This window comes from Hippocampus bargibanti, linkage group LG05 (genome assembly GCF_051943395.1).
Source record: "Hippocampus bargibanti isolate YZ-2025 linkage group LG05, ASM5194339v1, whole genome shotgun sequence".
Lineage (NCBI taxonomy): Eukaryota > Metazoa > Chordata > Actinopteri > Syngnathiformes > Syngnathidae > Hippocampus > Hippocampus bargibanti.
In genome coordinates this window covers 3757812-3775096 of record NC_142738.1, presented here as the reverse complement: position 1 = coordinate 3775096, position 17285 = coordinate 3757812, and the positions used below count along the sequence as shown (strand labels likewise).

General features: G+C 40.4%; 1 protein-coding gene across 1 annotated transcript in view; it reads left to right on the top strand.

The window, feature by feature from the left end:
• The window catches only part of nrcamb (neuronal cell adhesion molecule b), an 81409-nt gene continuing 64124 nt past the window's right edge, over window positions 1-17285 (top strand). Inside the window, exon 1 of the mRNA XM_088995830.1 lies at window positions 1-177. The gene's annotated coding sequence lies outside the window, so the exon portion shown is untranslated. The remainder of the gene's footprint in view (window positions 178-17285) is intronic.

Below are 17285 nucleotides of genomic sequence, written 5' to 3'. Positions count from 1 at the left end.
TTTGTGTGTGCTTGTGCGCGCGTGCGGCATGATTGAGCCGAGAGCGAAAGAGAGAGAGGATTCGGTGAAAATACGAATGCTAGCGGCGAGAGGGAATCCATCCAGAGACGACGAAGGTGGGGGGGAATAAGCATCTCTGCCAGTGGACACTCCCACACGTGAACAAGTGAAAGGAAGGTAAGCGTGCTCATTTCCTCTTTATGTATCCGTCTTATCGCGTATATATAAAACAAACAAACAAACAAAAAAAAAAACAAACATGTGTTAGCCTTTTAGCTGTCAGGAGTTTGTTTCCAGAGACAAGACAGGCTGCAAATGACGGAAAGCATCTATACGTGCATGTCGTAAAAGGGTTTGCATATTTATTTAAAAGCCGATTATATGTTATAGCAAAATGCTTTCCATATCGTGCACAGCATTCTTCACTTTGTGTGCTGACAGGCGGAAGACGAATAACATTAATGCCTTCTTTTTTTTTAATATAATACGATTGGATTGGATTTGCCTTTATTAGTCTCGCAGTGGAGAAATTTACATTTCAGCAGCGAAGTGATGAAATAAATGAAAGTAGAAACACAAAATACATGAGCTGCTGGAAAGGCAGCCACTCTCTCAAAAGAACAATGCAATTCATATGTATTTATACGTTTTTGTCATCATTTTTATGCGATTATCGAGTTATCGAGTGTGTCGATGAAGCATGCTATGCGCATGCGCGTCACATTGTTTTTGTTTGATTTTGTATTTCCGTTTCCGCATTGGAAGTCCAGCATTTGTGTTGCAGTCGAGGAATCAACTACAGTAAAGTCTCGTTATATCGATATTCAAGGGAGTCCGAAAAAATATCGATATAACCAGGACTATCGATATATCAGACCCTGTTTGCATGTAATTTTCTCAGTGCGTGCATAGAAATAGTATCGATATAACCGGGACTATCGATATATCCGATATCGATATAACGAGACTTTACTCTAGTTATAACGTAGAAGTAAGCATGGGGTTAGCGCCAAGTAAGAAGAGAAAAACTCTTGGATCGGGTCGCCAACAAAAACAATGCGAGAGTCTCGCTTAATAAGGGGAATTGCAATCATTAAAGGACAACCGACAAGTTGTGTCCATAATTTGTAAAATGGCTTTAAATGACTCATACTGACCGTATTTTAATAAGATTCCACCGCATATAGCTATATTTTACGTTTTAAGACTCGCGCTGAATATTAAGGAAGTCTTGTTTTTGAGTTGGTGACGAGTCCGTAAGTGACGTCACTAAAGGAACGCCCCTGACCGAAAAAAAGACACATTGTAGCAGTACTTCCATCACGTCAATGTATTTTGCTGTACTTGTTTGGTCTGAAAACCTTGTGTTGCACCCAAAAGCCACCAGTAGAGGGCGTCCAAGCTCAATAAAAGGAATTTATCAGCCCGTGGAAACGCAATACACTGTCATGTCTGCTAGAGGTCGCCATTTTGTGCCTCTTTTTGAGTGAGACATTTCCCTCCAATGTTGCCTCAAAATGGCACGGAATAAATTCTTTAATCGATTGCAAACATGTATGCTTTCCTCTTCAGAACCATTTGAATCATATTCATAACTGGATGTGTAACAAGAAAGCATCTTCTCCGAATCTGAAGCCATTGTTTTGATTCTCCAGCAATGCAAGACGTCGTGGTGTGACATCACGAACAAGGGGGCGGAACTTTCTGAAAATCCTCAGTTCCGAGCTCATTTTGTGGCAGTTTTGGGACACTTTAACTCATTTTTATTGTGTGTTTTGCATTTGACCAAAAATATCAGCCTGCGTGTTCGGGGTATTTTAGATGCTATAAAATGTTTTTCCTGATGTCAGTTAGGAAACAAAAAAAATGTGTCGGTTGTCCTTTAAAACTCAATATTCTGTGGATACTGGAATCTGAGTGATAATGACAAAAACCCTGGCACTGGAGTGGACATGTTTTACCACATCGTCGGGCAGTGAATGAGTTAATGTGTCAAATATATTGCATGGTATCGCAATGATATCAGTGGTATCGATGGTATCAATATATGGCTTCCATGCTATCAAATCAAGTGTTTTTCGCATATACAGTAAAGTCTCGTTATATGGATATTCTCGGGAGTCGGAAAAAATATCGATATAACCGGACTATCGATATATCCGATCCTGCGGCATGTACATTTTCTCCTTGCGTTCATAGAAATAGTATCGTAATAAGCAGTACTATCGATATAACCGATATCGATATAACGACACTTTACTGTATTGTACAGTGTAGGCAATACTGAGACGATGACACTTGTTTTTTTTTTGGCCCATTGTTGCAAAAAAAAAGCCGTCCACACAAATCTCTAAGCTGCTTTCCTCATTTTTAACCCCCTCCCCACCATATTCAAATCGCCCCTCGTGACAACGGCTTGTTTGCGTCTATCTCTCCATTTGTTTGCTTCTCAATCTGACGATAGCCCCCCCCCACCACCCCCACTTTGAGGTTCACTGTTCCGTGTGTTCCCCCTTGCAAAACAACTGCACATTCCCACCCTCACAATCCCCCCCCCCCCCCCTCCTCTTCATCCCGCCGTCTGGTTAAAGCTTCAGTCAAAGGGGGTCCTCACTACCACACACCCGTACCTCCTCCCCCCCCCCCCATGTTCCCGCTCATCCCCAGACACTTTCACACACATGCACACACACACACTTAGGATGCACACTTTCGCTCCTTGTTCAAATAGGCACATTTATGCTAATGCTAATGCTAATGACTCCCCCCCCCTTTTTTTTTACACCCCCTTTTGCTTCATTATTCCACCAGTTCTCTCAACGCACTGACACACTTTCTAGTAATGTTTGCGCACCCCAAGCAGACTACTGTTAATCTGTATAAGAAGATAACGGTATCCCCGTTATGATGGGGGGTGGGTGTCTAGTTGAATGTAAAAACAGGAAGTTGGTTTTGAGTATTCAGATAGGTTATCTATAGGTTAGTGTAGTCTGTGTGGGTGGGGGGAGGTAAATAAAATACAAATACTTAGTGTGCTTGAACAGGTATGAAGTCAACTAATATATCCACTTGTGTCTTGAGGTACAAATGGAAGTAGTTAGCTCATGTGTGTCATTTTCTAATAGGTTAGCATTAGCATTAACCCAATTTAGCATGAACAAAATATAAATACTTTGTTAGTGCGCTTAAACAGGAATCAAGTTAACTAATATATCCAGTTGTGTCTTTAAGTACGAATTTAAGCTCATGTCTCTGCCATTTTCTATTAGGTTAGCATTAGCATTAATGTACTTTAGCATGAACAAAATATAAATACTTTGTGAGTGTGCTTGAACAGGTATGAAGTCAACTAATATATCCACTTGTGTCTTGAGGTACAAATGGAAGTAGTTAGCTCATGTGTGTCATTTTCTATTAGGTTAGCATTAGCATTAACCTAATTTAGCATGAACAAAATATAAATACTTTGTTAGTGCGCTTAAACAGGAATCAAGTTAACTAATATATCCAGTGTCTTTAAGTACGAATTTAAGCTCATGTCTCTGCCACTTTCTATTAGGTTAGCGTTAGTATTAGCATTAACCTACTTTAGCATTAACAAAATATAAATACTTTGTTAGTGTGCTTAAACAGGAATGAAGTAATCATATTTATCCAGTTGTGTCTTGAAGTATGAATGTAAGCTCATGTCTCTGCCATTTTCTATTAGGTTAGCATTAGCATTAACCTACTTTAGCATTAACAAAATACAAATACTTTGTAAGTATTCTTAAACAGGTATGAAGTCATGTAATATATCCAGTTGTGTCTGGAGGTACAAATTGAAGTGGTTATCTTATGTCTCTGCCATTTTCTATTAGGTTAGCATTAGCATTAATCTACTTTAGTATGAACAAAATACAAATACAGTAATACCTTGGCTTACGAACTTAATTGGTTCCCAGAAATTGTGTGCAAGGGGAAGTGTGTATTCCAAACATTAATTTCCCATAGGAAACCATTAAAATGAGAATAATCCGTTCCCAGGTCCCCATAAAACATAATTTTCAACTAAATAAGCCTTAAAACTACACACAGTATATCTTATTTTATGTATAATAAATGTACTGTGGCATTGTAATTAAAGAAATAAACTGTACTGTATAATAAAGTTGTTTTATTTACCTTTGTGATGGAGATATCACTGTACTTTGTTAGTGTTCTTAAACAGGTATTAAGTCAACTAATATATCCAATTGTGTCTTCAGGTACAAATTGACCTAGTTAGCTCAAGCCTGTGCAATTTTTTTATTAGGTTAGCATTAGCATTAGCCGACTGTAGCAGACTGAAGGTTAGGTGGATGTTTTAAAGACACACTGGGAGTGGCAATAAATAGCTTTAGCTAACTTGGCTTGAAAAAAAATGTCCAAATGACAGAAACTCAAAGAAGTGTGTCATTTTTTTTTCAGCGGTTATACAAAATTAGGACACGATAATGGCCTACATCAAGTTGCCATCTTAACTTTCACCCGCAGCAGCTGCACTTGCTACCAGGCCGGCGAGGGATTTGCATAACTGAGAGATTATCATCGCGCAGGTTGGGGGTTGTCGCGGAAGCACCAGTCGCTAACCCCGCTGGCCTGAAACCAGTGCCTGAGGGGGAGTGGGAAAATCTTGGGTGTTTGAGGGAAAATGCAGTCGGTGGGATGACGAAGGCACGCAGACTGCGTCAAGGCGCCTTCTGTACGCCACCGTCTGTCTTTGACACGGTGACCGGCTCCGAACGTGGGTCAGGACAAAGTGTCTCACAGAGAAGAGTTGCTCTGTGTCACTGGTGTTGACGTGGAGAGGCGTCATTGCTGAGTGCAAGTGCAAGTTGGCGGAAAGCGTAATTTTGATTGGATGAAACTGACCTAAGGTGGGTATTGATGTTCAAAGAGCAATTTTGATTGGATGATACTGACCTAGGTGGCCGTTGATGTCGAAACAGGTAAACGCCCCTTTTAAATAAGCCTGACGAGTTAAAAAAAAAAGGAAGAGTATCATACACTTCAGATTGACTGGACCGAAGGATTTGCCTTTGTGAAGAGAAAAGGTTCCTCCGTGATTCTAATTTGCAATGAAACAATACCATGAATGAAACGGTTGAATGTCAGTGGCACTTTTACAAGCCCCATGCTCACGTTAGCATCAATATACAAGAGACAGCAGAAAGCAAGCGTGCAAGCTAATGAGCAGTGTGTAGGCTAGCTAGCAGTAACTTCGCATATGAGGTACCCGACCCCTGGTCTAAGGTTTCCGACGCTACATTGAATGTATATGTAGTCCTAAAACTCAATGTTTTGTGGGTCCTGGAATTCAAATGACAATGACAAAAACCCTGGCACTGTAGTGGTGACATTTTTTTGCACGTCTGGCAGTGACTGAGTTAAAATAATCTGCAGCTCCTCGAGCATGTCCGCTTTTATGGGGAAAAAATAAAAACAACAAAACTGACAGTTGACTCTTGGCTAAATAAACACTGATTGCTTTGCTAATTTGAATAGAAGCATCGCTGGGAGACAAAAAGGCTCATCAATACTTGAATTTAGTCATTCATCATCCGAAAAAGCCTCAAAATCAGTTTTATCTTGATCAGCAGGGTACGCTCGTACCAAATATCGGCCATAATTTGGACATTATTCGTATCATCATTATTATTATTATGATTATTATTAAGATTACTATTTTTACTCTGAGACTGCTTGGAAAAACTGTTGAAAACGAAGCTAGCTTTCGAACCCCAACCCACGCTAATGGTTAGCCTAGCTTTTTCAGAATCAGATTCTGAAGAAGCTAGGCTAACCATTTGCGTGTATTCTTCACAATCAGATTCAAATTCTGAAGAAGGTACGCTAACCGTTAGTGTGTATTCTTCAGAATCAGATTCTGATTCTAGAGAAGCTCGGCGAACTGTTGGCGTGTATTCTTCAGAATCAGATTCAAATTCTGAAGATATAGGCTAACCGTTACCATGTCTTCTTCAGAATCAGATTCTGATTCTAAAGAAGCTAGGCTAGCCGTTAGCATGTATTTTTCAGAATCAGATTCAGATTCGGATTCTGAAGAAGCTAGGCGAACCGTTCGTGTGTATTCTTCAGAATCAGATTCAAATTCTGAAGAAGGTACGCTAACCGTTAGTGTCTATTCTTCAGAATCAGATTCTGATTCTAGAGAAGCTAGGCGAACCGTTCGCGTGTATTCTTCAGAATCAGATTCGAATTCTGAAGAAGCTAGGCTAACCGTTACCATGTCTTCTTCAGAATCAGATTCTGATTCTAAAGAAGCTAGGCTAGCCGTTAGCATGTGTTTTTTAGAATCAGATTCGGAATCTGAAGAAGCTAGGCGAACCGTTCGTGTGTATTCTTCAGAATCAGATTTGAATTCTGAAGAAGCTAGGCTAACCATTAGCATGTATTCTTCACAATCAGATTTTGATTCTGAAGAAGCTAGGCAAACCGTTAGCATGTATTTTTCCGAATCAGAATCAGATTCTCATTCTCTATCCGTTAGTTAGCGTGTGTGGGGGTGGAAAACTTGCTTTGCTTGTATTTTGCTTGTATTTCATCCACACTGCCCCCCTGTCACGCAAACTACTAAAACACAAACATTTGTTTGTAATACACTTCATTGCTTCTCATTATTAACGGTCGGGTGGATTAAGTCTCGATTGTGAATCATTCAACACAAAGAAGAAATTCTGCGCATTGTTTAGATTTACCCGCTAGGTTAGATGGGCTACTTGAGAGTCGTTTCTGCTTTTGGACAATAGATGATGTTGACATATGGCACGTTAGTCCTTGGATGACCCCGATGTTTTTACACTATGGCAAGTCGTCCAGATCAATAAATGCGGGTTGCCCCGGGAACGCCATTATCACCCATGTCAGGTTATTACCGTCTTAACTGCGCAACAAAGCATTAGTGATGCTCTTTTGTGCGTGTACCAAAGCATTAGAGTGGTAGCAGCTCTTTTCAAGTGGAGATAATGGAATGTGCTGTTGTGGGTTTTACTGTGTCTTTATGAGTAGTTGATCTGACCCCCAAAATCAAAGTCGATATGGATTTTTAGGTGTAACTGAAAACTTTTTTTGGGGGGGGGATGGTGATATGGGGTGTCGTTTGATTCCTTTAGATCAGTGGTTCTTAATCTTGTTGGAGGCACTGAACCCCACAGGTCCTGGTGCAGGAACTGAACTGCACTCGACTGGCAGGGTGTTCGCTGGGCAAAATTTCCAGGGAATTGAGACTGAATGCGCCCCTATTTGCATGAAATCTTCAGGGGGAAAAAAAATCACATAAATCCCACTCTGTGACGCGGTTCGCTTTTGTTAGCTCAGCAAATGTATCCCCGCCGGCCCGCCTAGCTTTCCGCAGTCTTACGGGCCTCCTTGTAAGCCTACATCCTGTCGAAATGAGAAGGCGTTGGCGAGATAAGCGGCCAGGAGGCGTCCATTAACTCGTCGCCTCAGCGTTTGGTACAGCAACCAACTGGAAAGTGGGGAGACACTCATGAATAAAGTTGACACGGAAACACAAAGTAGCTTTGCCATGGTTCAGAAGGCCCACTGACCTCAAGATCTTATTTAGGCCATGCCTCCTAATGCCATTACCCAATGCTCATCACCGACACCCCTCTCCGCCCCATGACCCCTCCCAATATCCATCCGAGGGTAAAGGGGGGGGTCGGGGGGGTCTTACTATGTTTACGGCTCGGCAGCCATCGCTGAAGGGCCCTTAATCCCAGAGAGATGACAGTTTGGCTCGAAATGCTGGTGAAACCAATGGGCTTTTCTTCCCCTTTTCATCATATAACACCCCCAGACCCTTGCACCCATACCCCTTACTCCCCCCCCCCCCTTATTCGCCAAGCATCACCTAACGCTGCCGGGGAAATCTTGGTAGTGTGAGCCAAGGAACGGGATGGTAAACAAATCCCAGTACAGATCAGAGCTCCTGCCTTTGAGCTGAAAATGAATTGGTACATCTTTAGAATGATCAAAAACTGGAAAAACATTCTGTACTATCTAGATATGTTTTTTTTAGGTTGGGGGGGTTTGTGGGGGCAATCCATAATCTATATTGGATAATCTTTGGAAAGGCCTCATGACTATTAGAGGAGATTGAGGTCAGAAAAAAAATCTTCCATTTGCTTCCGAACCTTTTCATCTAGACACCACATGTTGGAAGGTCCATTGATTAATCAATTTAATGATTGACTATACTGAAAATGAACAGTCGAGGTTGTGGAACTGTCGCGGCTTGGAATTGAAGCGGATGTACGTGGGACAATCTCTTTTCGTCAATGGATGTCATATTTGATATTTACTTTTTTTGTTCTTTTGACTTCAAGATGGCGAGTGGCTGCCTTTCCAGCAGCTCCTATATTTTGTTTTTCTACTTCTTTCTTTCCTTTCCTCTTCCTTTCATCACTTTGCTGCTGTTGTAATGCAAGTTTATCCACTGTATCTGTTAGCGATGTAGCTAGCTTTATAGCTAGCTAGGTCACCGAGTCTACTTGACGTTTGGATGAAAAGGACTAAAAGCTAGCTAGCTTTCTAGCCGACTGACAAGCTATCTATCTGTATATTTGATATACAGTAAAGTCTCGTTATATCGATATCGGATATATCGATAGTCCCGGTTATATCGATACTATTTCTATGCACGCACGGAGAAAATTACATGCAAACAGGGTCGGATATATCGATAGTCCCGGTTATATCGATATTTTTTCGGACTCCCTTGAATATCGATATAACGAGACTTTACTGTATATTCGCTATCTAACTAGCTAGCTGGATACCTAGATAGCTATCTATTTGCTATCTATTAACTATCTATTCGCAATCTAACAAGCTAGTTAGCTTGCTATTAGTCATCTATTAGCTAGCTAGCTAACTTTATATCAATTTGAGTTATTCCGGGTTGAGTGAACGCTGGCGCATGTGGCTGCCGCTGCTCACCCGCAGAAAAATTGATCCTGTAACTGTAAAGTGACCTTGAGAGTTTAGAAAGGCGCTTAGAAATGAAATGTATTGTTATTATATGGTTAGGTAGATTTGTAAAAACACATTTTGTGCTCTATGCAGCAGACAAAGGCTGTTTTGTTTTATTTATTTATTTATTTATTTATTTTTTTGGGCGTGGGGGGTGATCACCACACAATCGTGCCTTTGTCAAATTGAATCCCGACGGTGAATAGTGTCCCTTACATTGCTTTTGTGCTGGCAGACATTCAAAAGACTTCCTATGTGAAGTAAACCCGATGCTCTGGACTTCAAGGTTGGCTGGTTCTCGAGGCGTCCCGGGGGCAAAAAGGCACAATGACCCCCATCACGTTCATTGAGACCACTCGGTACTCAAAAAAAAAGGGGGGGGGGGGGTTACGGTGAGATGGAACAAACTCCTCCACGGACTCTCGCAGTGGGAAGAAATGGGCCACTTGTGCTCACAGGTTAATCGCGAGGTGATACTGGGGTGGTCATTGCTCTTCAGTTCTTGATCAAGAAGTCTTGATTGTTGTTGAAATGTTAACGTATGGAAGCTTTTTAGATATTTCGTGAAAAATAGGATGGGTCATCGATGAAACGTTTTCTTCAGCTGTCATCTGTACTTCTTTGAAGGTTTTGGACGTTCACTCCTCATCCCTAAAGCTTTGTCAGTGAACTAAATTTGCCGGAGAGCTTACACAGACGTAGGTTGGGACAGTAATAAAGGTCTTAAAGGACAACCGACGTCTCCGGACAAGTTGTGTCCATAATTTGTAAAATGGCTTCAAATGACTTCTACTGAGCGTATTTTAAAAAGATTCTACCGCATATAGCTATGTTTTACCTTTTAAGACTCACGCTGAATATTCAGGAAGTCTTGTTTTTGAGTTGGTGACAAGTCCGTACGTGACGTCATTAAAGGAACGCCCCTGACCGAAAAAAAAAAAGACACAATGTCGCAGTCCTTCCATCACGTCAATGTATTTTGCTGTATTGTTTGGTCTGAAAACCTTGTGTTGCACCCAAAAGCCGCCAAAAGAGGGTGTCCAAACTCCATATAAGGAATTTATCAGCCTGTGGAAACAGAGGTGGCCACAGGAGGTCGCCATTTTGTGCCTCTCTTCTGATGATCCGTTTCTCCCCAATGTTGCCTCAAAATGGCATGGAGTCCGTACGTGACGTCACTAAAGGACCGCCCTTTACCGTAAAAAAGACACATTGTAGCGGTCCTTCCATCACGTCAATGTATTTTGCTGTACTTGTTTGTTCTGGGGACCTCGTGTTGCACCCAAACGCCGCCAGAAGAGGGCGTCCAAGCACCATATAAGGAAATTATCAGCCTGTGGAAACGGAGGTGGCCATTTTGTGCCTCTTTTTTTGGGTGAGAGATTTCCCCCCCAATGTTGCCTCAAAATGGCACAAATAAATTATTTAATCAATTGCAAACATGTATGCTTTCCTCTTCAGAACTATTTGAATCATATTCCTAACTGGATGTGTAACAAGAAAGCATCTTCTCCGAATCTGAAGCCATTGTTTTGATTCTCCAGCAATGCAAGACGTCGTGGTGTGACATCACGAACAAGGGGGCGGAACTTTCTGAAAATGCCCAATTCGCAGCTCAATGTTTTGCAGATTTTGGACACTTTAAGTCATTCTTATTGGTGTTTTGCATTTGACTAAAAATATCATACTTTGTGTATTTTAGATGCTATAAAACGTTTTTCTGGTGTCAGTAAAAAAAAAAAAAAAAGTGACGTCGGTTGTCCTTTAAGACACATGGATGTCGTTGTATTAAGTTCATCCTGTCTACTTGATATGTAATTTAAAACAGATTCTTTACTTACAGACAGTGTATTGTAGGAGGTCTACAATACACTGTCTGTAAGTAAAGAATCTGTTTTAAATTACACATGGAGGTCTTTTTTAGACTATTATTAAAAAGTACTTGCTGTCAAAATTTCCAATTTCCGTAATGGAATGATGTCACCTTTCAGATTTATTCAAACTCGTTCAATAAGCTACATTTGTACCCGTGGGATTGAAATAGCTAAGTGGTATTTTCTTGATGATAGATACTTCAATCTCTGATTTAGCAGCTCGGCTTTACTTTGGATGCAAAATTGTCTTAGATCAATCGTTACGATTTGGTACTACGTTCTCGTCACCGCCAAGGTACTTTGGCGAGCAACCTTTTACATGATTCGCAACTCTCAAAAGTAGGTTGGTTGGTTGTAGGTGGGAAAACCGCAAGTTCAAACAGTGGATAAAGGGCCCTTAAAGTCTGAAGAGAGGCAAGTAGAAGAAAGAAACACACAGCCGATTGTTTTTAAATCGCTTGGAAAATGTTTTGGCAGTTTGAGGACACAATTGGAGACAGGAAAATTACAATATCCAATGGAAACCAAAAAAACTATTAAAAATCACAGTGGAAAATGCCAAATGGTGTAAATGCGCTTTTAAACGCGGCTAGCTACTATCATAACTTGATCCAGAACTATTTATTTACTCTTTTCAAAACACGGAATCATTCAAAAAAACATCTGAAATCAATCCATTCAAAGAGCTAATCTGTTTTTATAAAGTAAACCATAAAATGGCAATGTCCTGGGCCGCGGTGAAGCGCTTTGCTTTCAGTGGCCATTTTCAAGCTAACGGTGCTATCGTCAACTTACCGCCAGCGCTCGTTTCTTCAAAAACGCCTTGTCCAAATGGGAATCTCTCCTGTTGTGCGTGCAAACGATGCAATTCTAAATGTCCTTTTACCTCCGGTAATGACTACCAAGATCATTTTTTTTCCTTTCTACTTCCTGATCCCACCCTTAGGCAAACTATTAGCATTCATTATCTCCAAATACAAGTTCCTTATTTCCTACCTACCCTTTAAACGTTACCGTTGTGCCTTCATTGGTGTCTTATGAGACCAGAATAAGGAAACTGCAGGCAGGTCAAACGGATTACATTCACCATGGCCCTCAGTAGTGTCAAAAAAAATGAAAAATCTAATTAAGCCATAGGCGCACCAAATCAAACTCCTCCGGATTACCCCCGGCCTTGCAATCCAAACCCCCCAACCCTGGGAGAGAGTGATAACTCCACTCCCATAATCTCAAGGAGACGCAAGCTTTGAAGGGCTGATGATGAAATTGCCGTAAAGCATCTGCAAGAATGGACAGTGTCAGATCAGGTTATCGGAAGAGCTATCAGCTAAATTATGCTAAATGATGTACAGTGATACCTTGGTTTTTACGAACTTAATTGGTTCCCAGAGTGTGTAAGGCGAAAAGTGTGTCTCCCAAAAATTAATTTCCCATAGGAAACCATTAAAATGAGAACAATCCGTTCCCAGGTCCCCATAAATCATAATTTTCTACTTTATAATTTTCTAAGCCTTAAAACTACACAAAATATACCTTATTTTTTGTATAATACATGTGATATGGTATTATAATTAAATAAATAAACTGTACTGTATAATCAAGTGGTTTTATTTACCTTTGTGATGGCTTGATGGAACCTTCTTCTTTCACCATCTAGAGGAATGATCCCGTTTCTGTGCTTTCTCCGTGATAATTGTATGTAGTTTATCATCAATTGTGTTCTGTTTAGCTGGGAAGATTTTTTGCATCAAGTGTACAGATAGCTTGTGCGGGTTATTTGTGGAGCCTGATTGATGGTATATTTTAACCTTGCAGTCTATACTCTGCCTTTGAACTATCAAAGTTGAAATGACTCCAAATTTCACTGTTTTCTATCCATTTTGTCACTCTCTGTCGCCTGCCTGTCTCTTTAATGTTTAAACCACATCCCCTTACTGCTGCGTTCTTGACCAATCATGTGTCTTTAACCGAAGACTGGGGGGCGGGGAATAGAGGACAAAAAAATGTTGGCTGCCATTTTGTTTTTTGGAGAATGGCTTCACTTTCTTGTCAGTAAACCCCTCCCCTCACTGCTGCGTTCTTGACCAATCACGTGGCTTTAACCGACGACTGGGGGCGGGGAATAGAGGACCAAAACGAGTTGGCTGCCATTTTCTTGTTAGGAGAACGGGCTCGTTCGCAAACGACACATCACTCATTGTGGCAGCTCCGTGTGTATCCCGAAAAATAGTTCGTATGCCAAGGTAAAATTTTCATAAATTTAACGTTCGAAACCCGAAATGTTCGTAAGCCAAGAGCTTCGTAAAGCGAGGTATCACTGTATCTGACAATGCTGTTTCAGAAGGTCCAACCATTTGAAATGTTCCGCGCCCCAACAGGATGAAGCTCATATTGCCACCGGGACAGTCAGTGTGTTGCAGCGTGATAATGATTTGACAAAAAAAAAATGATTTCATGCTGAGCTTTTTCTAAATCGCTCGCAATCCCCTTTGTGCTTTGAAGTCAAATTAAAATGATGTCTGCAGGCTTGGGAAACAGTACACAAATTAATCCTCGACTCTAAAACTTCAGCTGAAAACAAAACCACTTTGTCCTGACTTTTGATTGACTGTCCATTGATTAGATGCTAACAGCGGTCATGGCGCCTCAATCGTCTCCCAACAAGATTATTGATCTCAAAGAATGAAGGTTGAAGTGATGACGATGTGACGTGAGCGAGGGGTCACAGTTGGGTTAACGACCTGGACAACCTCGCACAGGGTTCCTTTCAGGATTTGATTAAGAAATTTTATAATTTTATAATAATAATAATCATAATACAGTAAAGTCTCGTTATATCGATATTCTCGGGAGTCGGAAAAAATATCGATATAACCGGGACTATCGATATATCCGATCCTGCGGCATGTAAATTTTCTCCTTGCGTTCATAGAAATAGTATCGTAATAAGCAGTACTATCGATATAACCAATATCGATATAACCAGACTTTACTATAATAATAATAATAATAACTGTTAACCCCACAACACAAGCTAATCATTCGGAAGCAACCAAAAATCAGAAATCAAAAAGAGTGGAGGAAGTAGCTTGTGGGTTTATCAGAGCATAACAACAATCCCCGGCTTGGTGTCATGGTCAAAAGCTCTGGTCCTAGGGGAGGGGGCGTTGGAATAGGGTGTGGTGGTGGTAGTAGGGGTGAAGAATCTTGGCTTGCCTTCAATGGCTCTTTCACAGGCACTTGGTGACAATGCATTTCTTCCATGCCATAAAGCAGACGGCGTATTCTATGAGCGCACAATGCAGTTTCCAGCCTCAAGAACGTTTACCATGTGAAAGGCACTCCGGGATTGAGGATGCCTACCACTGCGCAAAACCTTTTCGACTCGACACTCCTCAGCGAGCGTGCAGAACAAAAAAAAAAAAAAATGAGGAGCAGGCAAAGGTAGAGAAGGAAGCGCTGCAGAAATGTTGCCCATGCCTGGGTTCTTGTTATTTCCTTACGGTACACTGCAGATTACTGTTGCGTGAAACGAACTAGCCTGTCGCTAACGCCTACCTGTTTGAAAGAAGCTGATCCCATGAATGTGTTAATGTACTCTTAAAGGAAAAGCCGACAACCTCCGGACAAGTTGCGTCCATAATTTGTAAAATGGCTTCAAATGACTTCTACTGAGCTGAATTTTACAAAGATTCCACCGCATATAGCTATATTTTACCTTTTAAGACTCGCGCTGAATATTCCGGAAGTCTTGTTTTTGAGTTGGTGACGAGTCCGTACGTGACGTCACTGAAGGAACACCCCTGACCGAAAAAAGGACACATTGTAGCAGTCCTTCCATCACGTCAAAATATTTTGCTGTACTTGTTTGGTCTGAAAACGTCATGTTGTTCCAAAAAGAGCCAGAAGAGGGCGACCAAGCTCCATGTAAGGAATTTATTGAGGAATTTGATGAACTAATTTTACCATTAGCAATCAGCTTGCTAACAGACTAATAGATTAGCTTTGCTCCTTTTATCTTCGTCGGTCTTACAATGTGTCAATTTAGCATCATAATTCATCGATGTTAGCTTGCTATCATGCTTACACAATGGCTAATTGTATTTTATGATGACAAATACCTATCATAAAAAACAACAATGCACATTTATTGTTGTATCCAAAGACGATGCTCACCTATGTCGAGAATACACTTGTCTGACCAAGGCCAAAAAGCACCTTTGGCATTTAACGAGGAAAAAGAAAGAAAATTATTGATCAAGAGAGCCATTAGCACTTTATTGGAAACACTTAGAGGTGAAATCCCTTCAAATGTTTGATGAAAATGGATCTGTTTTGTTGCTGGCATTAGATTATGCACTTACATACGTCCATTAGGCTGTTTGACACATGGAGTAAAACATTAGCTACAATGTTTGGCCTTGCATGGCCCCCCAAATATATTTTTATGTAGTAGATTTCCGAGTAAGCCGTGTGTGTGTGTGTGCGCGTGTGTTCGTATGACTAGTCTTGTGAGGATCACTAACCGTTTACACCATACGTAGTGAGGACATTTTTGACAAGTTTTTCATTCTAAAAACTTCTAGAGGCTCGCTATATGCATCTGTTAAAGTTTCAGAGAGGTCCTCACAAATTCACCCAAAATATTTTTTTTGGTGTGTATTTTTTTGAGTGTATATTTCACTTGGATACACACACTTTTTACTCACTCTGTGTGTTTATGTGTGTGTGCGTGGTTAATGAGAGGAAAAAGTTCATACCAAAAAAAGTAAAACAATCGTTTCAACCAAATTCACTACAAGGGTGAGGACTTTGAATGGACCCATTCAGAAACCTCACTCCTGCTGTTATTTCAGTTTCCACTTTTTATTGCTTTGTTTTTCAAGAAGTTGAAGTGGGAAATGGGGTGACATTTAGTGTTCAAATGTAACACTAGTTCTTCTCTAAACTTATCAGCAACGGTGGTCCTCACTCCTTATCTGGAGTTATCCGGACCCCACAAAACCATTGAAACATAAATGTGTGTGTGTGTGTGTGTGTGTGTGTGTGTGTGTGTGTGTGTGTGTGTGTGTGTGTGTGTGTGTGTGTGTGTGTGTGTGTGTGTGTGTGTGTGTGTGATATTCTCCATCACTTACTCATTGGCAACCTGTGCTGCGGGGATGTATGCATTTTGCAGCCTATCCAGGCGTGCACGGCTGAATTATTAATGCAGTGTAAATCCAATCTGCTTCGTGGCAGGTGCGCCGCGCTCATCCGTGTGTTGGTGTGTGTGTTTTTTAACACGTTGGTGTGCGAGACGCATTGTCAGGGAGTGACTTTGCTGCTGTAATTAAAATGAAGCAGCGTCTACAGCTCCTGCCCACACATACGCGGGACACGTATGACCCCGCGGGGTTCTCTCTCTGTCTCTTTCCTCCACAAAGTTTTTACCGTATGACATATAGCAGGCAAAGAAGTTGGTCTTTGCTGTCAGAAAGTAATGGGGGAAGGTCATTAGAAGCAAAGAGGAGCACAGTGAGAGGAAGTTGAAGGATAGGCAGCGGCCATTTTATGAACTTTGGGGATAGGCAGCTTTTTCTGTCAGTGTTTTGAAATTGACTGGACATTTGTTCGAAGAGGTATAAGTTTTACAGTTTCAAAAGGATTACAGGTGTCTTACAATAAGCATTTTTTTTGGCACAAAAAAACTAAACGACAAAGAATTGCAGCAAAAATTGGAAAAAAGAAATGAGAAAAATTTAAACGAATGAATGAATAAATAAGCAAATAAATAAACTACGTAAATAAACTAAGTAAATTAAATACATAAATAAACGCATAAATAAATACATAAATAAATGCAAATGAATAAATCAATAAAAACAAATGAATAAATCAATAAAAGCAAATGAATAAATCAATAAAAACAAATGAATAAATAAATACAAACAAATGAATACATAAATAAATGAATGAATGATTGAATGAATGTATAAATGACTGAATAAATACACAAATAAATGTATAAATAAACAAATAAATGACTGAATGAATGAATGAATGAATGAATGAAAAAAATATATAAAAGAGTACATAAGAAAATAATGAAGTAAATTAACAATTAAATAAATATGTAAATAAAAAACTTAAAGGACAACCGACATCACTTTTTTGTTTTTTAACTGACATCAGAAAAAAACGTTTTATAGCATCTAAAATACCCAAAACACGCAGGCTGATATTTTTAGTCAAATGCAAAACACCAATAAAAATGACTTAAAGTGTCCAAAATCTGCAACAAAATTGAGCTGCGAATTGGGCATTTACAGAAAGTCCCGCCCCCAGTTTGTGACGTCACGCCAAGATGTCTTGCATTGCTGGAGAATCAAAACAATGGCTTCAGATTCAGAGAAG